We start from the raw sequence: 27805 nt of genomic DNA, 5'->3' as shown, positions 1-27805 counted from the left end.
GCCATAAAAGCCATTACATTAAGAGATGCAAACTTGGTAATAGTTTACATAGGAACAGTGAAGTATAGACAAGAATTTTTACAAAAGTGACTCCAAGGTTTTGAGTCTAGGAGAGGGAGAACTAAGGAAAGAGTGACTCAAGAAATCATAAAATCTGAGAACTGGAAGGTATCTCAGCAGTCACTGAGTCCAACCCATAAGCCAATAGAATCCCTACTATAACATAGTCAACAAATGAATATCCAGCCTCTGCTTAAAGACCAGCAAGGAGGGAAACCCATGATTCCTTGAGGCAATCCATTCCACTTTTGGATGGCTCTGATCATGTTTTTCTGGATAGTATACCTAAATTTGTCTTTTTGTAACTTTCATGCATTCTTCTTGATTTTACCCCCTGAAGATAAATAAGACAAGTCTAATCCCTTTCAGTCTTTCAGATACTTGAAGAAAGATAATATGCCTCCCTTGAGTATTGTCTTCTCACTACTCACTACAGGGAGGCATTTACTTAAAAGCTCAAATCATCCATGATTTCATCAATGGAATATGATTAGTCAGGTACACTTGTACTTTTTGAAGCTGTGCTCGCTCTTTATAATAGTTGCTTCCTTACCTAGTTCTTCACTAACTACCTCCTAAATGATTTACCCCTCCCTTATTCCAAAAATGTATAGTGAAACAAAACAGATTTCCTCATTGGTCCTGTCTAAAAAAGAAAGAAAGTCTAAATTTACACTTTGAGTTCTATCACTTCTCTGTCAAAAAGTAGATCGCTTTTTAATGATCTGTTTTAGAATTTTCCCTGGAGTTGAAATCAATCTCACTGGTTTGTGTGCTTTATTCTTTTCTACTTTTTGCAATGGAACATTTGCCATTGTCCAATTTTGTGATCTTTCCAAGATCACAGACAATGACTTAGTAATCACATCTGCCATCTCTCTCAGGACCAGAGGATGAAGTCCAGCTGAGCCAGGTAACTTGCTGTCATTAAACATCTCTCTATTTCTTGGGTATCAACTCCCTGCTAGTCATTTTTATGTTACTATTTTCTCTCCCCTTTGGAGAAAAATCAGACACAAAGTAAGACATGGGTAGCTCTGTCTTCTCTCTATTCTCAGTTTTCACCATTTACCCAAATCAGTTGGTCAGGTGGAATAAAGCGGGTTGGACATTTTCCTGGGAGTTAAAAATGGGAAGAAAGTTTTGAGAGGAGTGTAGTCTGCTGTGTCATAAGTACTAGAAAGGTCAAAGAGAATGAAAATTGATGATGGGCTATTAGATTTGTAAAGTTGTTCATTGGAGATGGTAGTCACTCACATAAGACCTTGTCTGCTTAAAGAATTCCCTCATATCATGGTGACTACTCTATACCCTATAATTTTTCTTTCCCCTGAATAATGCAGTTCTTCCTTCCCCTCTTTCCTCTTGGGCTACTCAGACCGTATTTATTCTGTAAGAATTTTGTCCTATAATTTTCTGAAAAGCACTATGGAGTAGTGAATATAGAGCTAATCTGCAGAGTCAGTAAAACCTGGGTTTGAGTCCTTCCTCTCACACAAATTATGTGACTGACCCTGGGACTTGTGAAAGTTCTTGATTTAGATTATTTGCTCCTCATTTAAAAAGGCCACGTTTTCTTAAAAAATTGTTGTGTTTGTCATTTCAAGTCACTTCACCTCTCAGTATCCCAAGCAATTCCCTTAACACTCTAAGTTGCAGTGGAGGGGCCAATCTGTAGGACAAGAGGATTTTTTCCTCACTTAGAGATCCCTAAAATGATGAAAATACAGAGACATACCAAAAAACAACAACAAAACTCCCCCCAAATCCCACACGTAATGATTAATTATACTTCCATAGAATTTTGAGCTTTTCAAGTCATACTTTCATAAGGAAGGTTCATGAAGATTTAGTTTTCACAACAGCTCTTTGAGACTAAAATAGTTTGCATTCTTCTAGCTTTTATAAATAAAGAAGCTGAGGACCAGAGAAGTGGGGTCAACTACCCAAGATCACCCAGTGGGGGATTCAGGTCTAGAATTCCAGCCCCTTTACAACTCAGCCAGAACTCTTTGCCTGGAACCATACATGCTACAGTGCCTCATTCATGGATTTCCCTACAGGTAATAGGAGTCTTTTTTTTAAGTCACCAGGAGTTTCTCTTCTGTTTGGTAGTCTGCACATCGCCTTTCATTTTCTGCTGAATTGGATATTGATGTTGGCCACTCCGCTAGGGAGGGCTGCGTTTCATTTTCCCAATGTCTCAATTTTATTCACTTAGTTGGTATCTGTGCTCTTCTTATCCATATTTTATTCACATTAGCACCATCTTGTAGGGCTGAAGCATCATTTAATATGCACTGACAGGTGTGGTCTGCATCCTGATGCTTCCCAGGATGTCTTACTTGTAGCTTCCTCCCTATGCAGCTCCCCATTTCATGGATCCTTTGTGCTGGTCAGGTAGCAGGGTCTTCAGTCCTGTCAATGTACTTAAGGTGCTGTCCTATATATTGTGTGCAAATGTGACCTTTGCAATGTTTTAAATTGGTCCCTTTTACTAATGAAGAGAGATGTCCCTTGTGTCTAGAGCAGGTTGAAAATAGAAAGTCTTAGAGACAGAGCCACAGGCAGTGTCAGGCCCTGGAGGTGATGGTGGTATTAAACAGATGATCTTCAGATAGCAACCACAGTGTTAGGAAACACAGCTTATGAAAATGTAGAAGAAATTGGGTTTGGTCTGCACTTGAGAGGTTATCTGGAGAAAGGATATTTGATTTGGTGGCTTTTCACAAAGACTTCAACAAACTTAGAGACAGAATGTTAAAGTCAGAGGGTTGCTTAAGGGTTAATTGAGGGCACCTCTCTTCTTTTATAGATGAGGAGACTAAGACTCAAAGAGGTTAATGAATTTCCCAAATTTTCATGGTTTGCAAGTGATATAAATAGGTATAGAACACAGGTTCTGTAGTATTTATTCTACTATACCCTTCTTCCTCTGAGAGCAGCTAGTTGGTAGTGCAAAGCCTCATGACCCCTGATCCAGTGTCTCCACTATACAACTTTCCTCAACAATATTAACAATGTGTGTGTAGTAGGATGTTAAGCACAACTTGGCAAAACCAATTATGAAATTCTTGGTGTTAATACAGAAATCAGTAATTGCTACAAATCAAGGTTATATTTATCATTTTGTTGGTTGTCTAGATTTAAGAAGTGATGGGAGAATGTGAATAATGAAGATTAAACTTAAAAGTGTGACCTCTGTGCATTTTTTTTCTGAGGGAGCCAGTTAAACATTTATTAGCACAATATGAATTATTAGTATTAGTAGACTTTGGGATACCATATATATTTTTCCAGTTTCCTGAATGGGGACTGAATTATCAGTGACAGTATGGCATAGTGGATGGAGTGTGGAGTCAGAATTTTTGTCTTGAAATCCTCTCTCAGAAATTTATGAACTATGTGACTCTTGGCAAGTTGTTTGAGTTCTCTTAGTCTCAGTTTTCTTCACTGTAAAAAAAAAAAAAGGTTGAACTTGATGACCTCTGAGATGCTTTTTAGCTCCAGAAAATGATTAGGACTGATTTCAGTACTTTTAGTAGACCTGATCTCATCATCATGTATACTTTCTATGATAATTTCACCCATTGATGTTTGTCTTTCCTGTGCTACTCTTGTCCATGTTCTTCCATAGATTCAAGATAGGAGCCACCTAGTGTTCCAGGAGGTTTTCCTTTCGTCTTCTTGATATTACAAAGGTATAAATGGCATAGCAGTACAGTGCATGTATTGTATAGCATTTTGCCTAAAAAAATACTTGATAATAGCATGTTCCACATTACCCATGGATGCCATGTGCATTTTCATTGACAGGTAATTATCAACATTATTATTATTTTTAATAATACATTATTCCATGTAATATCACTGGTAGAATATTGCTTCATTAATTATGATCCAAAAGAGTAATAAAATAATTCAGAATGTACCTGAACTCTTATTGTTCTGAGAAAGTCACAGGGGGTTACATTTGGGTGAGAGGGCTCCTCTAGGATTGGTTAATTGAACATTATCTTCCATCTGCAATAGAGGAATCTCAATAAAACTCCTTGAAACCATTGAAGCAGATTGCAGAGACTGCCAAGTGGTAACCATACTATAGTAGGGTTATGGCTTAAGGTTGGAACAGAATTTAGGGACCAGTTGATCCAATTCTCTCATTTGACAGATAAGGAATCTAAGACCCAAGGAGATAGTGGTATGAAAGGGAGCTAAGGAAATGACATCTAAGTGAGAAACATTATCTAACTTACTGGAGTACTGGTACACCAAAATGAGTGTAGGCCAATAGGCCAATGCCACACATTGTTGGTTTGGGAAACTATTAAACTGGGATGAGGGCACCATTGAAAGAGCCTTATGGTCCACTTCAGAATCTCTGGGAAGGTATAGAATACTGGTTGGAATGCTTAGGAGAGAGAACAATGCAGATTCTATCCTGCGTGTTTTCTGAGGCAATGGAACCTTCCATATATACCAAGAGTATGTAGGGAGGGGAGAACATGAAAAAGGAACAGAAAGTCCCATTAGATACTGATTTCTTGAAGAAGCTGACCTCCTTAGAAGAATGTCTCACTAGCCCTATCTGTGAATATGTTATCACAAGTATGGAGCACAGTCTTTAACAAGACACTATAACACAAGTTACAGCTACACTTTGAGCAAAGACCCTGTAGAAAGTTTCCATTAATCTCAAGAGTTGCTGTTGCCCTAGCAGGAGAAGCGACATTCTAACCATTTCTGGCCTGTGTTACTAATGTGTTTAGGAGTGACAGGTGTCAGACCCAGAAAAGAAGAGATGATTTGCTAGAGACCCTCAGAGGACCTGCATTCAATGTGTTGTGTATGTTAAAAATGGAAAATCCATCTGTTTCCTTGAATGAGTGTTTGAGGGTACTGGTTAATCACTTTGTAGGGTATGGAGAGTGCTGAGGAATGATGGAGTCAAATTCCCAACTACCACTCAAGTAGAGGGGGAAATAAGCTTCCCACCATACACAGAGGTTAAAAAAGACACTGCAGAAGGTGGTTATTAATGGCACAGTGACCTTAGAGAATATGAACTGTAATAAGCTCACCCAAATCTTCAGGGAGACCTTAGAAGATGTACTGCTCCTATTCCAGCAAATGAAGACACACCCACACACCCCAGGCATATGTGTATATATGTGTATATTTACATGAATACATATACAAATATACACATATATGTTTATACATATATAAACAAGAAAACAGGACTAGCCTTCCAGTTACAATTAATAGAACTGATCAGGAGAGAAGAAAGATAAGTCAGTAAATGTGAAAGAAAATGACATTTACTTGAAGGAGCCTTCTCTACTGTTAGCCCAAATATTAATAATCAAGTGTTAAAGAATATAAAAATAACCTATAGAAGTGATATGAGTTGGGGAAAGATAAAGAATATTTGGACTACTAAATAGAAAATAAAAAAATTAAAATAGCTCTCTACCTTTAGAGGCAGGAATTTGTGATTCTTGGGATTACTTCCTGGGAAGTAAGTGGTTTTTCTATATTAGAACATGGGAATAGGTTCTATCAAGGTAAAAAAAGACGAAGAGAAGATTTCTCTCATTTGCCTGAGGGCAGGGAGGTAGGGAGGTTCTACAAATCTAAGAACACCTAGAGCAGTAAGGGACCAACCCTTTTTCATTACCTTTTTCAGTAGTCAGTGATGTGAACTACTTTGAGCTATCTGCTTTTGTGGATGACCTCATTATATTTGGAAATAAATTGGAAGACAATAAATTTCAACAGTACCCTAGACTATTGCTTCTAAGGAAAACCTGCTGAAGGCTTCCCTAATGAAGGTTTGTGCCTTCCTTCCCCCAAATTACTTTATATTTATTTGGGGTCTACCTATGTATGTATATCTAGTCTTTTCTGATAGAATGTTAGTGCCTTCAGGACAGAGATTTTCACTTTTGTCATTGGGTACCTAGTACCTATCCCAGTGCCAGGTTCTTAATAGACAATTAGTGAACTGAGTGATGACTTGCGTGTGGGTTGGATTTAAGTGAAGCAGAGTTGCTCAAAGTCATTAGTTTCATTCTTTCAGAGTCATATAAGTCCAGGAACAAGAGAAAAGTCAGAATTGCCTGGAATACAGTGGGTGACCTTGACATTTCTGATATCTGGCCAAACTCTAAGCCATCTTCACTGGCATTGGAATAAATTATTCTTGTCTGCCCACTAAGAAGGGAATCTTTGTATGCTTGAGGTAGGCATTCCTCTAATTCACCAATAGGTTTAAGGCCTGCTGGCTACCCTTAACCTGATTTAGTCTGTGTACTGTGAGGTGTAGCCACTGTGCATGCTACAGCTTCTTAGAGTCACAGGTGATAGTTGGGTGACAGATGGACACCAAAAGTGGGTGAGTAGCCCTAAAAAGGACTCAGCACGTCCACTCAACAGAGGTGCCTGTCCTTCCTGAATGCTCCATACATCTCGGATACTTAACAAATGACTGTTGGTTAATTAATTGAATTTTGGTAGGATGGAAACTCTTGGTCTAAAGTTGAGCATGGACACATGACAGTTGTGCTGAGAGTCTGTCAAGTGTGTGGGCAACACAAATGTCCCCCTATAAATATGTAGACCCTGAAAAGACTGAAATATTCACTACTTGGATATTTCCAAAGAATGAAATGAAATGAAAACATTTCTTGGGACTTGGTGGTTATTATAGGAGACATGAAAAACTAGGCCATCATCATAGAGTCCTTCTGTGTTTTTGCCTGTGGATAACTTGTTAAAGGAATCACAAGCAGAAGGATAGAAGAGAATTTGAAAAATGGCACCCCAGTCAAAGGGATCAATATGAACTAAATTCCCTTGGTATGTTTTTTTGAGAATGGTGGAATGAGAAATGTGACCAAGCCTTACAGGGCTTAACTAACCACTCCCTAATGCATTTGTATTGCATTTTGAAAAAGTAAGTATACCCTTTTGTTTACACGTGAGTACCAGCTTCCATGTCTTGAGAGTAGTTTTGTACCAGGAAAATGATGGCTACCAGGAGCCTGTTATATATTGGCCTGCCAGGTACTTACTCACAGTAACTCTTTTGTTATCATATTCACAATCGAGACTTGGAGTCCTTAAGAATGCTCTCACTGAAATGTTTTAGTGTGTAGTACAGTTTATAAGACCATAGATTTAGAGCTGGAAGAGACCAATGAGTTCAAACTCCTCATTCTGATAATGAGAAAACATAGACATGGAAAGATTAAAGGATCTGCTCAGGGTCACACAGCTAGTAAGTGCCTGAGGTGAGATGTGAATTGAGGTCTTCTTGACGCCATTTAGGGCTCTATCCATTTCACCATGCTGTCTCGTCCAAATATCCAACTACCCATTGATCTTCTATCCTAATGAATAAGAAAATAGATAGATGCTGTCAGCTTTTGGTCACTGTGAGTTTAGAGAATGGAATAGATCAGGATAGGTGGCTCAATGGAGAGAGTACTAGGCCTGGATTCAAGAAAATCTGAGTTCAGATCTGACCTCAGACACTCACTACTTGTGTGACCTTGGGCAAGTCACTTCACCTTTATTTGTCTTAATGACAAACCACTCCAGCACTGTTGCCAAGAAAACCATATAATGAGGTCATGAAGAGTTAGGCACAAGTGAATGACTGAGCGACAACAAATAAATTACAAAAAGACCATGTGAAAATACATACTGGTGATACAGTGGATAGAACCCTAGACTGGAGTTAGAAAGGCCTGAGTTCAAATCTAGCCTCAGATACTTATAACCTCTTTCTAACTGTTTTCTCATCTGTAAAACAGGGACAATAATGACATCTATTTCCCAAGGTTGTTGTGAGGATAAAATGAGGTCATTTTTATAAAGCGTTTTGCAAACCCTAAAGTGCTATGTAAATTCTATTATTATTGTTTTTGCTGTTACTATATCTCCAAAGGAGGTATAAGTAATTTTTCACTCAAAGGGAACAAAGCTTCTGACATAAGAAAGTAATTTAGAGACTCTGCAACTTCCCTAGAAAATGAAAAATGAACCCTCAGTGGCAGTAAACTATACAATCCTGAACAGATCTATCATGGTTTGAAGAAGGCTGATTGGCAGTGTACTCAGCTGTATGTTGGAAGAGGGAGAAGAAGAAAAGAAGGAGAAAAAAGGAGGAGAAGGAGGAAGAGAAGAAGAAGAGGGAGAAGAAGAAGAAAAAGAAGAAGAAGCAGTAGTAGTAGTAGTAGTAGTAGTAGTAGTAGTAGTAGTAGTAGCAGTAGAAGAAGAAGAAGAAGGAGAAGAAGGAGAAGGAGAAGAAGAAAGAGGAAGAGGAGGGTCTGACTCACTGGAAGCCAAAAGAGGGAAGAAGCAGAGCATCTAAATGGAGTACTACATGATATACATCCACTAAAGACCCATGCATAGGGTATGAAGACATTCCCTCCCTTCCCATTTGTATGAATGTGGATTCATTGTCATTCAGAAATTACCATTGAGTAAACTCCCTCTGTAAAAGCAGTACAGCACCTTCTAGAACTATAGCCTTTAGCCTCCTGGTCAAGTCAAGACCTAAAGGTTACAGAGTTAGTAAGTGTTACCAAAGCCTTCCTAACTAGATTACTAAGTGGAGCAGATTGGTGTGTCTCTGATCTTACTTATCAATAACAAAGATGATATGGGACACCTAGTCCAAAAGAAAAAAAAGAATTCCACGCATCATTTGGTATAGGTTCTACTAGTTGCAAATTGTAGGTGACACATATAAAGAATGTGAGGCATGTACCAGTTGGGTTCAGAGGAAGGTTCATTCCATTGTGAGCTTCTTTCCTTTATAACATAAGCAGTGGGGAACCTCTGGATCTTGTGTATGTATACTTCTTGTCTTTGGGATTGAACTAGAAAAATATAAGCAATATGCATTTCACCTGATAGGCAAGGGCCTGTCTGATCCAGAATCAGAAGACCTCCTCAATGGCCAAAGTGTGGTGTGAGAATGGATTCTCAGGTTATGGCTTCCCTTCCAGGATCTACCCTATCAGGGTCAAAATTTTTATAGCAAGTTACTGAAATACTTGATCTGAAAGAGATTAAGAATCTAATTCAGTAGAATCCAACAAGAACTTATTAAACATCTACTACGTGTAAGACCCTAGACTGACACCTTACCAACCCACAAGAGGACTCCATAGCCATAATAATTCCATTATGTTAGCAAAAGTGAGACCACAGAAGAAAGTTCTGTGAGGCTTTCAAATACTTTTCTAGTACCTGCTTACTCTTTCACAAGGAATGTTGCCATGGGATTTTCTCAGTATATGTTTTGTCAAGATCCCTGGTTACTCTTGAACTGGTATTTTGGATTGCCAGATGATGATGGAAGCCTAGGTACTCATGACTGCTCTGTCATTTGACTAAGATAATCTTGTTAAACAGGTGGCGACTAGGTGGCATAACAGATAGAACACTGAACATGGAGTCTGAAAGAGTTGAGTTTGAATCCTACTGTAGATTTTACTAACTAGGTGACCTAGATCAAATCACTTTAGCATCTGTCAGCCTCAATTTTCTCATCTATAAAATGGGCATAAAAAAATTATACCTACCTTATAGGTTTGTTACGAGGAAAAGCAATAATAGAAATAGTAGATAATAGAAAGTGTCCCAAAATTTCATTTAAAATCTTTCCTAGCTTAAAAGTGGTCTAAGAGTTTTGAGAGGAGGCATTTGGTAGCTCAGTGGGTAGAGCACTGGGCCTGGGAGTTAGGAAGACGAGTTCAAATCCAGCCTCAGATACTTCCTAGATGTGTGACCCTGAGCAAGTCATTCAACCTTTGATTGCCTGTCACAATGGATCCACTGGATCCACCAGATAAGGAAATGGCAAACCACTCCAGTGTGTTTGCCAAGCAAACCCCAAATGGGGTAAGAAAATGTCAGACATGATTGAACAATAAGATTTTTGAGATACTTTATGTAGGGTTTCTGTGAACTTTAAAGCATTATTTAAAGCAACTGCTATTTTATTATCATTTTCATTGAAAGCTACATAAATCTGACAAATAGAAAGCCACACAAATCTAATAAATGAAAACCCAGGAAGTGTGCCAGTCTTTAAAAATAGGAACAGAAATAACTCGCTGCTAATCAGGAAACTGCTGCCCTCTCCTTAGGCAGCCAGTAATCCCTGTTAGCTGGGAGGCCCAGGCTGGTGGGTCACTTGAACTTGAGAGTTGTAAGCTTCAGTAGAGCTGAAACCAAAGGGTGTCTGTTTTAAGTCTGGCACCGATATGGTAAGTCCTCAGGAGGTGGGCAATTATGAAATAGTGGGGCCACCAGGTTGCCTAAGGATGGGTCAATCCGAGCTTCTGTTTCAATCAGTAGTGGGATCAGGCCCTGTGAACGGCCTCTATATACAAATGACCTATGAAGGACAGGGAGACTCAGTTTTAAAAATAAATTAAATTAAATTAAGGAGTTGGATTAGGTGAGATCTGAGTTTCCTTCTGGCTCTAAATCTATGATCCTATGAGATCTAAGGGCTTTTAACTTTTTTTTACTTTCAAAGAAAAGAACAATTTAGTTTGAAAGTTACCACCAAGGCTGTTATTCTTATTCATTGAGGAGGAGTAAAGTATATAAAAAAGTCAACCTCCTACCATATTTCCCCTTCTCCACAGAAGGAATAGTTTCAGAGATACTTTCAAAAGTCAGAATGGGAACAGGAATGTATAAAAATGAGTGGTAGCAAAAAGTCAAAGAAGAGGATGGACCCTTGTTTGGGGTGAAAGGGATGAGGACAGATGAACTAGAGAAAACGAAACTGCTGAACTCCAATTTTTGCTTCTTTTTTTGTCTGTTCAGGAAAGTAAGAAATCTGAAGACTGAAACCAAAATAGTTACTGGGGATTTGAAACCAAAGATAAGAAGGAAGATAATAAGAGAGTATCTAACCACCTTGAGTCATTAGGACCAGATAAATTACACTCCAGGATACTGAAAAATTGGTATATGTGATTACTGTCAGTGATCTTTGAAGGAGCATGGTGAGCAAGAGACTTGGAGGAGGGCAAAAGTTACCTGTTAAAGAAAAAAAAAGAAGAGAGAGGTATCTGAAAAATTCTAGAGAGCCGAAAAATTGCTAGAAAATTCAATTTAAGTTTTGACAGAATTCTAGAATATTATAAAGGGGATGTTAAGTGAAAATCAAAAAAGGAAGGTGTGATCATTAACAGTTGGCATGATTTAATCAGGAACAGTGTATGCCACATAGACCTAATTTCTTTTTTTGACATTTTTGCTAGATGGATAGATCAAGAAAATGCTGAAAGCATAATTTGGCTAAATCTTAGCGAGTCATTTGACTGTCTCTCATGATATCCTTGTGGAAAATATGGAGAGCTATGTGCTAGACAATAATACAGTAATGTAGATTTGGAACTGAATGGCTGAACTCAGAGAATGGTCTTTAATAACTGACTCAGTGTCAGTTTGGGACAAGGTCTTTAGTGGAGGGCCTTAGAGTCTGTTCTTAGATCTGTGTTTTTTAACATTTTTATCAGACTTACATAAAGGGACCTGTTTATCAGATATACGACAACAAAGAAGTGGGAAGGATAGCTAATAGATTGGTTGACAGTACCAGCATCCAAAAGTGATCTTGTCCAACTAGAGAACATTAGATTTAATCTAATTTAATAAGGACAAATATAAACATTTACAGTGGTTCCAAAAAATCAACTTCAAAAGGACAGGATGCGGAAAGCCTGACTGTGTAACTATTTATCTGAAAAATATCTGTGGAATTTTAGTGAACTACTCAGTCATTATAAGTCAGGAGTGTAATCCAGAATCCACAAAAGGCAAATGTATTCTTAGACTGCATTGAGAGAGGCAAAACACTCAGACAGACTTGATGTATTTAGTTCTGAAAATTCCATTTTAAGAAGCACACTGACAGTTTAGCAACAGGCTAGAGGGTAAATCAGGATGGTGAGCAGCCATGAGATTATGCTACAGCCATTTTTAAAAATATAGTTTTATGGATATCTTTTGTTCTTACATCAGCCATTTTGGGATATGTCCTCTCCCCATCCTCTAATCAGGGAGCCTTCCTACGTAACAAAGAGAGCAGGTAAACAAGACCAATACAATTAACATTTTATGCAACAATCATACTCACAGTACCCTAATCCAAGCAAAGAAGAGAAAGGCATTTATGGATTATTCAATTTCATTTTATAAGTTGTTTAAGCTACCTATTTCTTGTTTTGTGCAGTTTATATTTTTCTTGGATAATCACATTTATTTCAACAAACATTTGTGAAGCAATTACTATGTGCAGAGTTCTGTGCTAAGATCTGGGGATAAAACGATAAACATGGGACAGTTCTTGACATACAGCAGTCTGCATTCTACTGGAAGGATGCAGTAAAAATAAAGATTTACAAAATATATTCTAACTAGGAGAGTGACTGGACCTGAGATTCCAGTGTTATGGAAAACTCCTCCCCCTAACCAATGCAGATCTGCATTTTCTCTCCAGCTTACACGTTAGAAAATAACATAGAGCAGTGAGAGGTTAAGTGAAGGAAATGATGAACATTGACTAAGCTTCTACTATGTGCCAGGCCAGATCAGACATCTCATTTGGTCCTCACACTGACTGTGGGAGGTAGATGATATTATCGCCTCCATTTTACAGTTGCAGAAACTGAGGTAGACAGAGTTTAAGGGACTTGCTTAGGGTAACAAAACTAGTTTAGTGTCTGAGTTTAAATCTGAACTCAGATCTTGCTTACTCCAGGCCTAGAACTTTATCCATTATGATAACTAGATATTTCCAGGTTTAAGTGACTTGTTTGGATTCACACAGCTAGTGTGTGTCAAGAGGCAGGACTTGAATTCCTGGTCTCCCTGCCCTTGAGCTCAGTTCTCTCCAGGTTCTTTATTTCTTTCACATATTCTGCTTTTTAGTTCACTTTTGCGAGTTGTCTTCCCCATTAGAATGGGAGCTGTTTGAGGACAGGGACTGTCTTTTGATAGTATTTGTGTGGCTAGTGCCTAGCACACAGTAAGTAATTAATAAAAGTCTGTTCCCCTCCTTTCCTTCCTTCCTATCCATTATACTATGTCACCTCTCTATTGTCTTCAGTCCTTTTCTGTCATGTCCAACTCTCTATGACCCCAATAGGGGTTTTCTTGGCAGAGATATTAAAGTGGTTTGCTGTTTCCTTCTCCAGTTCATTTTCCAGAAGAGGAAACCGAGGCAAATAAAGTGAAGTGAGTTGTAAGTTTCTGAGGCCAGATTTGAATTCAGGAAGATGTGTCTTCCTAAATTCAGTCCTGGCATTCTATTCATGCACTTCATATTTGCCTCTTTATCCAGAGTAATAAGAAGTAATCACCTAAATTGTGATTTGGAAGAAACTAAGGCATTCAAAGTAAGGAGGCAATGCATTAAACAATGGACTAGAGGGATGGATTTTCTTTGGTCTTAGAATCATCTTAGCTGATTTTGGGTAGGCTCATTCATTACCAGTAGTTTGGTCTACAAGTGATGCTTTTTTTTCAGTCATAGCAAATGAAGAAACCTCTTTCCTGAGGCACAAAAGCATTGGGATACACATTAAGAGGAGTGCAGTGATGAAACCACAGATCCTTGAAATGTTCAAGCATTGAAGTAACTTATTGCTCTTCTCTATCATTTTTTAGGGTTACTTGTGATGGTAACAATTAGAATTTTCAAAACTCTATTAGAAGAGCCTTCAGCCACTGAAAAAGCAGGAGAACTAGCCCTGCTTTGGGACTGATCACTGGGGACCTGGGGCAGTGTCTTCAGTTAGCCACTAAGAGGTTTTCCTTTTTCACTTCCCATCATTCTCCTTCTTCCACCCTGCTGCTAATCCTACTGCCATGAATTCTTTTGCCACTCTTATCTTACTCTCTATAACAGTGTAATAGCTCTCTATTACCACTAAGATGACAATGGGCAAATCTTCTTTTGTTAAACTGTGCCTCAGAAACCCTGGGACTAATCTCAGGACCAAACTCAATTGTCAGATCTCATCTAAGATTAAAGACATAGATGCTAGCATTAATCTGCCTTTGCTGTGTGGTCTGGCCATCTTTGCATTATGCATTATGCATTCACATTCCAGCCTCCACCTTCAACCCAGCAGTGAAGCTCCTTCCACAGGTCCCTGAGTTCATAATTTCTACTCCAGACCAGGAGCCCCTGCTACAATTCTTCATCCATTTTCTTGCCATGTTTCTGCTCTCATACCTCCTTTCTCTTTCCATCTCTATCTCTGGGAACAGTAATCAAATCAACACTAGAAGTGATGTGGTAGTCAGATTCTCCATGACTTCACTCATCATTCTTGTGACTTCTCTATTCAGAACAATCTTTGGTCACCACTCCTTTATATGTGTTATCTTAAGTCTCTTAGAAGGTAAGCTCCTTGAAGGCTTGCCTTTTCTATTTGTGTTCCTAGCACTTATCACAATGACTGGCACATTATAAGTGCTTAATAAATTCTTTATCCATTTATTCATTCATACTTCATTACTATTGGAAGAGAACTGATTTGATAATCACAGAATTCTTGAGATATGGAACCTCATTCAAAAGGTACTTCATATCCTCCTTATGGCTAGCAAACTCCTATCTCTTCCTTTTGAAATCCCCGATGATACAGAAGTGACAGCTGCCTAGGAGAAAGTTATCCCTTTCCCTTGACACAACTCTGTTCTCTCATCCCCCATCCACCTCAGCCTGTCTTCTTTATCTGAATTCAGTTCTGTCCCCTTCTTCCATTTTGGCCTCTGGGACCCCTTATACATTGTTGACAAGCTTTCTTACATCCTAGATGTTTTCTTCTTACCCTCCCTCTGGGACGCAGAGACCTGGCTCTTCTCAGAAGATAAAACATCCTTGATGATTCTCTCTAGGATATTTTTCATGCCCCTTGGCATTCTAGACATATTCCTTGTTCCCCATTTTCACTGTCACATCCTTCTCTGCAGCTATCATTCGGTAACTTCCTCCATTTTGAAGTCTGTTCTGTCTAGATTTATCGACTTATCCAAATTCTTGTGGCAGTTATCCAACTCCTGTGTCACTCTCCTTTCCTAAAGAGACAGATGTCTGGCTAACCGTTCTCTTCTCCACCATGATCTCTGCCCTTTTGTTTGGGGACTTCAATGTACATATTGATGTCCCCTCAAATACCTTCTATTTGGGAGACTTTGGTCTCCCAGATCACTGATATTTTCAATGTGTAGAATGCTCGATTTGGAGTTAGGATGACCTATGCTCTTTGGTGGGCAAATCATTTAACTTCTCTCCATCTCAGTTTCCTTACCTGTAAAATGGAGACAATGATTTGTTATTGATAACACCTACTTCTTAGGGTTGTTTTGAAGATCAAACGAGATAGCACATGAAGTGCTTTGCAAATCTTCAATCACTATAAAAATGCCAGTGTTATTTTTTTCTTGTCATCACATCTTCATTATATCTCAGTCCCATGCAGAGATGGTCATGTTCTTGCCCTATCACACATGCTCACATTCTTCCGTGTTCATGAACTCAAATTCCCTTATGAATTCTCTTCTAGAAGCAGCCAGGTGACACAGTAGACACAACACTGTCATTAAAGTCAGGAGGACGTAAATTGAAATCCTGATTCAGATTCAAGCTGTGTGATATTGGGCGAGTCATCTGACTTTTTTTCAGCCTCAGTTTTCTCATCTCTAAAATGGAGATAGTGATAGAAGCTGCCTCCTAGGGCTATTGTGACAATGACATTATACATTTTTTCTAAAACACCTTGTAAGGCTTAAAACATTATATAAATGCTATTGTTTATAATTATAATTGTAATGATATTGTATAAATGTAAATATAATTATTATTCCATTTCCCTCTGTGCCTCATTCCTTTTAAATCTATTCTTCTTCCTCACTGAGACCTTGACCCTTCTATCCCTCCATGCTATTTTTAGGCCATCACTCTGGTCTCGGTTCACTTTCCTCCTTTCCCAATCTTGACCCTACTGTTGGCCAGTTCAACTGGACATTGATCTCTGTGTTTGAATCTCTCTCCCCTTGAACTAATCCCACTCTTGCTTTGACAAATCCCAATCCTGATTTATGTCCACTATCTACCTTCCCTGTTCTTACAGATGTATTGTTGGACTGTGCGGGAGGAAGTCATGCAGCCATTTTGAGTGGGTCTTCTACAAGTCCGTTACCTGTGTTGTTGATCCTTCACTGCAGTGAGGCAATTTTTTAATGTATCTCTGCTTGACTAAATTGCACTGCCCACATAGCCTCTTCCAAACCTTTCTTTATTTCCCTTTGATTCCTATGCCACACCTTCCCTCACAACAGAGGGCTTTTCCTCATACTTTCCTGAAAAATAGTAACTATTCTTTGTGAACTCCTTTCTCTCCCCTATTCTACATTTCAAACCTAGTTAAGGGTTCCCTTCAAACTCTTCCCCTTCATTTTCTTCTCTTTTGTTTCAGATCCAGAAGAAGTCACTTTCCTACATCAATGTCAATCGCTTTCCATGTGTCCTTGCTTGCCTGACCTTCCTTCATCTCTGGCTTGCTTGCCTTCACAATCGTCTTCCTTCTTCCCATCTTCAATATCTTTCCATCTAAATTTTCTTTACCTGAAGTCTACCAACATGCCCATCTTCCCATTTCTTAAAAATATGCTCACTCACCTGACCATCTTCTTAAGGTACTTTAATGTATTAATCCTTTGTATTATGTAATGTATTGTAATATAAATGTTAATACAATATAATTGTGAATTGTATTAATTATTTGACAAAAGCTGTCTACACTTTTTGTATTCATTTCTTCTTTCTTCATTCATTATCAGCTTCTTAAAATATGGTTTCCAACCTCATCACTTAACAGGAACTGCTTGCTCTAAGGTTATCATTGATCTCTTATTGGCTAAATCTGATGACCTCTTCTCATTCTTTTAGACATTTCCAAATCTTCTGACTGTTGATCACCCTCTCCTCTTAGATACTTTTTTATCTCTGGGTTTTTAAAGACATTTTGTGCTTCTGATTCTCCTACTTGTATCCTATCTCAGTCTTCTTTGCTCTGTCCTGTGTCTTTTTTTTTTTTTTTACTTTCTCTATACTTTCTCAGTGATCTCATCAGCTCCCTTGGGTTCTACTATTATTTTAATGCAGATAACTTCCATACACACACACATATATGGATACACACATATTCATATGCATACATACATACATACATACCCACAATTTATGTATACACATGCAAGCATGCACACACACACGTATACACACATCACCTCTTACCCAGAATGTTGAAACAGCCTGCTAACCCATCTCCCTGACTTTAGTTTCTGCTGTCACCAATCAGTCTTCTGCACCACTGCCAAAGAGATATTCCTAAAACAAAGGTTGCACTGTTTCATATTTATGCTGAGGAAACCCCCATGGTTCTTCCTTGCCTCTAGAATAAAATACAACCACTTCTGTTTTTCTCTTGAAAGCATTCATAGTCTACCTCCAGCCTAGCTTCTTAGACTGATTCTGCACAAGTCCTTTTAAAACACTATGCTATGACCTGCTTGTTCAGTATACATAGCATGTAATCTCTTATCTCTGCACCTTTGCACAGACCATTCCCCATACCTAGAATGACCCTTTCTTACGTGATGTCTAACTGCATTCAAGACTCAGCTCAAATGCTACCTCCTATAAGAAGCTTATCCTGATATCCTCAAGTTGCAAATACCCTTCCCATGGAAATTAGTTTTACATAAGTGTGTGTTTGTGCATGTGTGTGTACTTATCTATGGACTTGTTGCTTCTTCCCAATAGAACTCAAGGTCATTGAGGGTAGAGACCATTACATTCCAAGTACTTTCCAAAGCTTTGACAGATAGTGGGCACTGAAGAAATGTTTGTGAACGAATGAATGAATATTGTGGATATAGAGTGGCTAAAGATAGAAAAGTGAGGGAAATATCCTTACTTTTTTTCTTTGAATCAATGAAAGCATTTGGTATATATCTTCTTGAAATAGGTTGATAATGGTTATGAATCCACCATGTGCTGTTTTAAGAGATTATTTAAATTTTACTCCAAATCCAAAGAACTTTTATCTGAAATCAGAGATCTACTGGGACTCTGAACATACAGAGGTAGATTTTTGCCATTGAAATCTGTCCTAGGATTGTCCCTGTTGAGTTCAATAGTACAAGGAAATTTTCTAAGTATAGCTCCAATCTTAAAAAAATTAACTGGTTCAATGATCTTAGGTGAAGTTATTTGACTAAAATGGTTAGCTGTTATTTTTAATTGTTGGCAATTTGTATTTAATTAGCATTTTATTGCAATTATGTGTCAAAATACACATAGGAATGGGTAGATATTCTTGGAAAGAAGATAACTAGGTTCATAGCTTTAAGGAATTCTTATAGTAAATATATCCTTATAAATACGTCAATTATATAAATCCTCATCTACAATAAGTACATAAATATTTCTATTTATATTATCCATAAATTTATATTTACATTAGGACTATAACTTCCTAATATATATTTTCCAGTATGTCACTGCAATACCTGTCTGAGATAGTAATCAGTGTGTGGTGAAAAATGCCAATAAAAACAGCCAAAATGACTGATGAAAACTTAAATATAAGCACCAAAGAAATCATACCAATCTAGGCAGTCATATCTAACTTACTCAAGACTAAGCTATTTGTTTTATTTTTTAAAATAAATTTTCTTTTTCTTTTCTTTTTTTTACCACTTTTAATATTTTATTTTTCTAATATCATGCAAAAATATTTAATATTCTTTTCACATTTTGAGTTTCAAATTCTTTCTCTTCCTCCCTTCTCTCACCTTTATTGAGAAGGCAAGCAATTTCATATAGGTCATCCATGTGCAAGGACTGGAGCATTTGTGAAGCACATCTTAATAACCTATTTATTCTTCAGTGTAAAGGATTTTGCCCTTAGTATAATAAGAGCTGGGCTGGCAGAGTTGATCAGATTTTGATTAGATCTCACAGATTCCATTATATCCCTCCCCAGAATCAGGACAAAATATGACACCTGGATGTCTACAGGATTGATTGAGCTTGCTGGAATCTTTTATTTTAATATCACTAATTGTTGGTTGTATCAGTAAAAGACGTTTTAAACATCGTTTGGGGAAAAGAAGAGAAATAAAGAGAAACAACGGTCTTTAGCCTGGATAGATGGTAAAATGATAGGCAACTACAAATAGAAGGCAGAAATGCTCACCTATTTTGTGTCTGCTTTCTGTTTTAAGCACAATAATCACAAATTTGAAACAACAAGTAGGTAGATGAGTATGCCTAGCAGCAATTGATGAAATATAGAAACTAAGCCTAGACAAGTTTTGTCTGAGGGAAGTATTTGAAGGGTTGCCAGCTGTGATCACTAATCTACTACCAGTGAAAAGTCCAATACAGCAATTATTGGGTGTGGTGTAGAAAGAATTTTTGTCCAGAAACAGGCTAGATTAGATGGCATCTGAGGTCCTCTCCAACTCTGAGATGCTATGATTCTGTGGAATCCCTTGAAAATAACTATGTCTCTTTCCCTTAAAGCCTTAAATGAACTGTTCCATTCCAATAATGAGGATGGGAGTGAGGGAAAAAATTCCACTGTCTCACTGGGACTGAGAGAAGCTAGAGAAAGGGGAGTCTCTTCATGTCATTTTAGCAAAGATAGACTTAGCTAAGGCAGAATCAGGGGGACTTTGACATACAGAATAAGGGAATGGAGAAGAGAGGTTGACAAAAGCAGCAGTAGGCACTCAGTGCGAATGACCCTTCTTCCCCCAAGGCCATTAACCAGATTAGAGTACAGTCACAGAGAGCTGGTGAGAGGAGATAGCTGCAGGGGACCTAAAAGAGATGGCCTGGCAAAGGAGAGGGAACAGAGGCTCCTTGTTTAGGGTTGTACCTTTATGTCAACTCATTGAAGTGCTAGGGAAAGGAAAATGAAGAGATAATATTCCTTTCCATCCTCACTCACAGTATAAAGTTGGGATGAGGGAAAGATGAAGGAAGAGAGGGAAAAAGTCAGGAAAAGATATAATTATACATAGGTAATGCTGCAAAATCTGGTGTGAATCCAAGAAATGTATCTCTTTGTTATGTTTTATTTTCTTCTAAGGGACCTAATATTGTCACCCAAGCAAGTGACCAATTTAACAACTTTCAGGATTCAGGATTAAGTTTATATAGGGAAATGACTAGATGCATATGTTCATATGCCTTTTATCTGTTTAAATATTTGTGTACTAGTCTATCAGTATTACCTTGGTTTGGGAAAAGTGACTTGCCTTTCTCTAATTGATGCAAAGTGAAAAATCCTATAAAACTTATGGCTTTGGGAGGGAAGCCAGAAATACATTTTCCCCCAGTGAGAATGGGGGTAAAAAGCTATAAGGAGACTCTAGTCGACTGGAATAAAATGTGAGAATTGATGCTCTGGAACTGAAATTTTTGCTATCGTTTTTGCCATTTCAGTGTTGCCCAACTCTGTGTTACCTGGCAAAGATATTGGAGTGGTTTGCCATTTCCTTCTCCAGCTAATTTTATGGATGAAGAATCTGAGGCAACTAGGGTTAAGTGGCTTGCCCATGGTCATAGAACTAGTAAGTGTCTGAGGTTAAATTTGTACTCGGATCTTTTTAACGCTAGGCTAGGTGCTCTATCCACTGCTCCACCTAGATGCCCACGTGTTGGAATTTAGAGTATTATTATTTTTTTAAAGTTTCAGTAGACCTATCCTTTTCCACGTAGCCAGAAGACAATGCTAAATTTAAATTTTTAAATTAATTTTAGTAAAAAGCTACATGACATGCTACTTGTCAGTTAGTCAACAAGGATCTATATGTCAGGCACTGTATTAAGCACTGGGGCAACAACGCAAGGTAAAACCACTGTCCTTAAAGAACTTCCATTCTAATGGAGGAGGAAATATTCAATTGATTATAAGAACAAGATATATACAGAGTAGATGGAAAGTTATCTTAGAGGGAAGGCACTATTTGTGTTTTGCTTAATTTGCATTCTTTTACAGGCACAAACTTATCCAATATAATTTGATGCACTGAAAATTGCAATGGAATGGAAATAGAGTTTGGATGTGATTCTTAATATCATTTGGGAATTAAATTATCTATCAGTAGTATATTGGATAGGCTATTGTTGACAGAAGAAGCAAGTTCCACATATGCAGAAATGGTATATGTTTTTTTCAGGGTGGATTTCTGGATGCATTTGGGCTATGAAATTTGGAAAAATTCAGGCATGGAGTGAATGAGTTGGATGTTTGTAATTTAATGGAATTTAATTTGAAAAGGAATATAGCTGGGAAAAAATATAACTGTTTCAGAGGGGCAAGATCACAAAGAGACAAATGGAGAATTTTTATTATAATAAGTTGGAAGTCTATAATAGTGAGGTGAGATGTCCTGGAAGAAAACTGGGGCTACTCCATTTGGACACAGAGGGGTTTTAAAATAAGAAGCAAGTCTAGAAAAAAGCAATAAAAAGGCATAGACTAATTTTGACTCTGTCAAGTGCTTCTGCTGAAAGATTCCATTGCTGGTAGGTGGAGGTGGGGTGAGTAAAGCAATACTCATACTGCCTTTTAGCTTTCATTTCTCTGGGAGTCTGAGCTACCCATTTAATGAAGCAGTCTATCAGTTGAACAGTCAGCCCTTCTGCGTGGCATAATCTTTCTAGCTGGCTATAAGATGAAGAAAGGGAATGGGGAGAAAGTCAAGGAATGGATGTAGGGGGTGGAAATAATGATTTAGCCAGTAGTCTTCAAGCCAAAATAAAGCATAAAGCATTCACTAAGTGCTTCTTATGTGCTAGGTATTGTGCTAAATTCAGGGGATATAAATACAAGAGAGCAATATAATCTCTATCCTCAAGGAACTTGCATTCTAATGGGGACAGCCCATAAAGGGAAGCTAGAAAAGGGGTTGGAAATAGTAGTGGAATGGGAACACAAGTTCTCCATTAACCCTTCTTTTTTGATTCTTGCCTAGTATGGTGATTGCTGAAATAATAGAACTTTATTTTCTCCCAAATACAAGACAGGGTATCTAAGACCAAGGGAATTTTCTTATACAGGATGAAATCCACTATCCCAGCTGGTCACTACTTACAAAGTATGAGTAGGCTGGGTCTAGAAGCTCAGGGGAATGTTGCCTTGAGTAATTATTATTTATCCTGACTATGCAGTAGGAATTCTTTGAAATCTATGGGTTATCCCATTTGGGTCAAAGGAAAAGGATGAAAATGGCCAGCTACTATGTTTCAGAACCCCTTTGCTTGAATAAAAAGTGTTCCTCTAGGCCAGGATTCATAAAAAAGGAGGAAATTTTGGTGAAGTAGGCCTTGGTTACACTAAATTGGTGGTAAAGAGGGGAAAAGTAAATTTGTAGCTTATTCTCTATAATAAATTAAAGTAATTGGACCTCTAATGCTTTCTCTTCTCAGATACTTGGGAATCTCACCTTGAGAACACACCTACACTTCTCCAAGGGAGACTTTTAGACTGAGGAGATTGGTGCCTGAGGACAGCCACTCTGTTCTCCTCAGAGAATGGATATTGGATCAGAATATGTCTACAGCCTTCCGATCCCCTACCAATATTATTAGTTTAAGGGAAATGATTTTTAAGTTCAAGCTAAGTTCCTGATCACAATCCTTAACAGGGAAAGAGAATCTGAAACAATATATTTAAGGCTTGGCTCCCTTCCACCAAATTCTAGCTCCACAAAAACTTTGCGTAGCAAATAAACTAATTTTTTCAAGCCAATAGGAGAGAGAAATGAGAAGCAAAAAGATGAGAACATCAGACAATACACAGAGTGAATAATCTTCCTACTGGGAGCGAGATATATCAGCTCAATCAAGAGAGAAAACTCCACATCTCACATCAAAGGGAAATTTCCTAAGGTCTTTAGTGTAATTAGTGGAAGATGAAGATATGATTCAGGTGCCAGCTCCTCTATTTGTTGGTTTTTTCCCAGTCTTTCTTGCCCTCAAGGGACTTTTCTTAGAAGAGAAGCTGGAGCCATATGTCCCCCCTCTTGAAGCTAGAAGCCAGGAGACCAAGATTTCTCTTTCCTCAAGTCCTCACCTACTCCACTCTTCAATCAGGAAATTTCCCTCAGTGAGAAGGGTCTTATGCAAATGGACTTTGAGCTGTGGGCTACATTAAAATGACATACAAGACAAAGAGAGTATTTATGTGTAGCTGTGAGAACCTTTATCTTGACATCATAGATTTCTGTATTTCGAACAGTGCACTTGAACATACTTGATAGGTGACTTGGAAAATGGTCACATGCGTGAGATCAGGAATACTGATTTGTGGGACTCAAATTGCAAGACCTCACTTGTAGTGTAGCATGTAGCTAGTTCCAGATTGTCTGGAGAGTTGATGTTTTCATGTCTGCTCTGGACTGACCAAAACTGCTCCTGGATAGCAGGTTGGAACTAATTTAGGTGTATTCTACTAAATGAAGTGGGCTGAGGCTACGACTGTCTTTTTTATTCCTTTTCTTTAAAAAATTTTTATTTTCCTCCAATTACATGCAAAACTATTTTTACATCTTTTAAAAAATATTGAGTTCCAGATTCTCTCCCCCTCACCTGCCATCCCCTCTCCTCATTGGGAAGGCAAGCAATTTGATATAGGTTATACTTGTGCACTCATGCCAAACATGTTTTTATGTTAATTCTGTTGTGAAAGAAAACACAGACTAAAAGAAAAAAGAAAAAGAAAATAAAAAAAACAAGAAAAAAAGAAAAATAAAAAAAGTAAAGAAAAAGTATGCTTTGTTCTTCATTGAAACTCCTTCAGTTCTTTCTCTGGAGGTAGATAACATCTTTCATCCTAAGTCTTTCAGTATTGTCTTGGATTATTGTATTGTTGAGGGTAGTTAAGTCATTCACAATTGATCATGGCACAATATTGCTCTTACTGTGTACAATGTTCTCCTGGTTCTGCTCATTTTACTTTGCATCAGTTCATGTAAGTTTCTCCGGTTTTTCTGAGAACATCCTGCTCATTATTTCTTATAGACAATAGTATACCATCACAATCATGTACCACAACTTGTTCAGCCATTTCCCCATTGATGGGCATCCCCTCAATTTCCAATTCTTTATCATCAGTAAAAGAGCTGCTCTAAATATTTATGTACACATAGGTTCTTTCACTTTTTTTTTTTTTTACATCTGTGGGATATAAAACTGGCAGTGGTATTGCTTGGTCAAAGGGTATGTCCAGTTTTGTAGCCCTTTGGGCATAGTTCCAAATTGCTGTACAGAATATACCACCTTACCAACAGTGCATTAGTGTCAATTTTCCCACATCTCCTCCAATATTTGTCATTGTTTTTCTTGTCATGTTAGCCAATCTGATAGGTGTGGGTTGGTAACTCAAAGTTGTTTGAATTTGCATTTCTCTAATCAATAGTGATTTAGAGAATTCTTTCAAAGACTATAGATAGTTTTGATTACTTCATCTAAAAACTGCTTGATTATATCATTTGACCATTTATCAATTGAGGAGTGGCTAATATTTCTATTAAGTTCCCTCAGTTCTCTATATATTTGACAAATGAGGTCTTTATCAGAGAAACTTGCTATAAATTTTTTTCACAGTTATGATTAGTGGGTATTTCCCTCTATCCTATTTCTCCCCTGTTTATACTACTCTCTCTCCTTTCACCCTGTCCATTCTCAAAAGTGTTTTGCTTCTGACTTTTTACCTCCCACAATCTGCCCTCCCCTCTTTAAGCCTTGACCTGCTTCTTTTATCCTCTTCCACTCCTGCTTTCTTATAGTACTGTAGATTTCTCTACCCATCTGAGTGTGCATGCCATTCCCTTTCTGAACCAATTTTGATGAAAGTGAGGTTCATGTGCTCCTCCTTTCTCACCTCCCCCATCTTCCTTTCCACTATAAAAGCTTTTTCATACCTCTTTTACCTCAGATAATTGACCCCATTCTTCCTCACCCAGTTCATTCCTTTTTCTCATCTCTTAATTTTATTCATATTCAATTCTTACCTGTGTTCTCTATGTATACTCCTTCTAACTGCCCTAATAATGTGAAAGTCTTTAGGAGTTACAAGTATCAGTTCACCCTTTGGGCATATAAACAGTTTAACTTTATTAAATCTTTTATTATTTCTCTTTCTTATTTACCTTTTTATACTTCTCTTGAGATTTGTATATGAAAGTCAAATTTTCTATTTAGCTCTGATTTTTTAAAGTCCTTTGAAAGTCCTTTATTTCATTGAATGTTTATTTTTTCCCCCAAAGAATTATAATCAGTTTTTGTTGGATACGTGATTCTTGTTTCTAATCTTAGCTTTTTTGCCCACTGGAGTATCATATTCCGAGACCTTTTGTCCTTTGAGGTAGAAACTGCTAAATTTTGTTATCCTGACTGTGGCCCCATGATATTTGCATTGTTTCTTTTTGGCTGCTTGCAATATTTTCTCCTTGATCTGGGAGCTCTGGAATTTGACTTTAATCTGGAAGTTTTCATTTTGGGATCTCTTTCAGGAGGTCATCAGTGGATTCTTTTAATTTTCATTTTATGCTGTAGCTCCAGAATATCAGGGCAGCTTTCCATGATAATTTCTTAGATGATGATGTCTAGGTATCATGGCTTTCAGGTAGTCCAATAATTCTTAAATTTTCTCTTCTGGATCTATTTTGCAGATTAGTTGTTTTTCCAAATGAGATACTTCTTCACATTTTCTCCTATTTTTTTCATTCTTTTGATTGTGTTTTATTGTTGCTTGATGTCTCATGGAGTCATTAGTTTCCCCAATAGTTTGCCAAATTCTAATTTTTAAGGAATTATCTTTTTCACTGAGCTTTTATACCTCCTTTTTCCTTTGACCAATTCTATTTTTTAAGGAGCTCTTTTCTTCATTGAGTTTCTGTACCTCTTTTTTTCCATTTGGGCAGTTGTACTTTCAAGACATTCTTCCCTCCAGCAGATTTTTGTGTCTCTTTTACCATTTGGCTTATTCTGTTTTTTAAGGTGTTATTTCCTTCAGTATTATTTTTTTGTGTCTCCTTTATCAAACTATTGACTCTTTTTTCATGATTTTCTTGAATCACCCTCATTTCTTTTTGCAATTTTTCCTCTACCTCTCTTGCTTCATTTTTGAATCCTTTTTGAGCTCTTCTGTTACATAAGATCAATTCATGTTTTATTTTGAGGCTTTTGATGTAGCAGTTTTGATTTTGTTGTCTTCTTCTGAGTTTGTGTTTTAGTCTTCCATGTCACCATAGTAACTTTCTATAGTCAGAATCTTTTCCGACTGCTTGCTCATTTTCCAGACTATTTCTTGACTTTTCACTCTATACTAAAGTAGGTTCTGTTTCTCAAGTAGAGGGGGCATGTCCCACACTTCAGAATTCTTGTGCAGCTTTTTTCCAAGCTAGTTCTGGGTGTTCTAAGCTTTCATTTCTTCGAAGATGGTATGATCTAGGGAAAGGTGTGTTTGCTACTCTGCTGGTCTTTTCTCTGCTCTATGAGCAACAACAGGCATTCTTTTCCACACTGGAACTGTGACCAAGATTCCAGCAACCATGTAGCCACAGTCTGTGGTGTGTTAATGTTTCTGCTTATTCTGGGACTGAGAACCAGAATCCAAGTGTGGACAGTGTCACAGAGAACTCCCCCAGTGATTGCAATATATGATATTGCAATCTCCTTATAATATATATATAATATATTATTATAATATATTATTATAATATATATTATATAATATATAATAATGCTATATATTATAATAATATATTATATATATAATATATATATATAAAATCTCCTTTTGATCAGTTGTTGGACTCTTTTCCAATCTATGGGTTGAAAGATCTGACAACCTTGACTGTTACCAGTGATTCAATTGTCTCCAGAACCTACTGCTAGTTTACTGGCATGTATCCTTCATTGGACTGTGCTCTAATTTCACCCTGGTACAATAGATCTTTCTGGCCAAGCTTACTTGGCCTGAAAATTTTTTTCATCCTGTCCTTTTGTGGGTCCTGTCACTCTAGAATTTGTTTTGAGATTACTTAAAGTTGTTTAGAGGAATTTTGGAGAGAGCTTCAGTGAGTTCCTGTCTTTTCTCTCCCATCTTGGCTCTGCCCTCTTCTTTTCTTTTTTCTTTCCTCCTTTCCTCCTTTCTTTCTTTCCTTTATTTTTAAAATTTAGGTGACACATTTCTCATATAAGCTAGAAGAAATCTAGGCCTAGGAGATGAAGCATGAGTTTGGACTAGCCCTTATGGGGAAGGAAAGGAACTAACAAATTACAACAAGGATCTGGCCAATTGTACCCTCCAAACAGGACTGTGACTTAAAATACTCAATCAACAAAATTTCTTAGACTTTGCCAGTGTACTCTGAAGGGACATAATTCGCTAAAGGGCCTCTTTACCTCCCTTCTACTTGAGTTTGAGAGGATTCTGCTACTGGATAATTTTGATGACCACCCTAAGTATTCAGAATCTCAATATTGGGCCATCTTCCTTACCAGTGATTCTTTATCTAGGGCATGTGGACTTGATTTTTTTCTAAATTGATAATTATGTCAATATGATTTCAATATAATTTAAAAATTCAGTCCAAGAAATTTCGT

General features: G+C 37.6%; 1 long non-coding RNA gene across 8 annotated transcripts in view; it reads left to right on the top strand.

Moving 5' to 3' along the window:
• LOC140506244 (uncharacterized) overlaps nt 1–23961 on the top strand; it is a 444115-nt gene extending 420154 nt beyond the window's left edge. For 7 of the 8 annotated variants that reach the window (XR_011967829.1, XR_011967830.1, XR_011967833.1 and 4 more), the window contains one exon: nt 22622–23961. This is a non-coding gene — a long non-coding RNA (uncharacterized lncRNA). Of the gene's footprint in view, nt 1–20632; nt 20761–22621 lie in introns of all 8 variants that reach the window. The other variant, XR_011967832.1, reaches the window with a different exon arrangement.
• The last annotated feature ends 3844 nt before the right edge of the window (nt 23962–27805 follow it).

Source organism: Notamacropus eugenii, chromosome 5 (genome assembly GCF_028372415.1).
Source record: "Notamacropus eugenii isolate mMacEug1 chromosome 5, mMacEug1.pri_v2, whole genome shotgun sequence".
NCBI lineage: Eukaryota > Metazoa > Chordata > Mammalia > Diprotodontia > Macropodidae > Notamacropus > Notamacropus eugenii.
The sequence above is the reverse complement of the archived record's forward strand: the minus strand, read 5'-3'. Positions and strand labels throughout refer to the sequence as shown.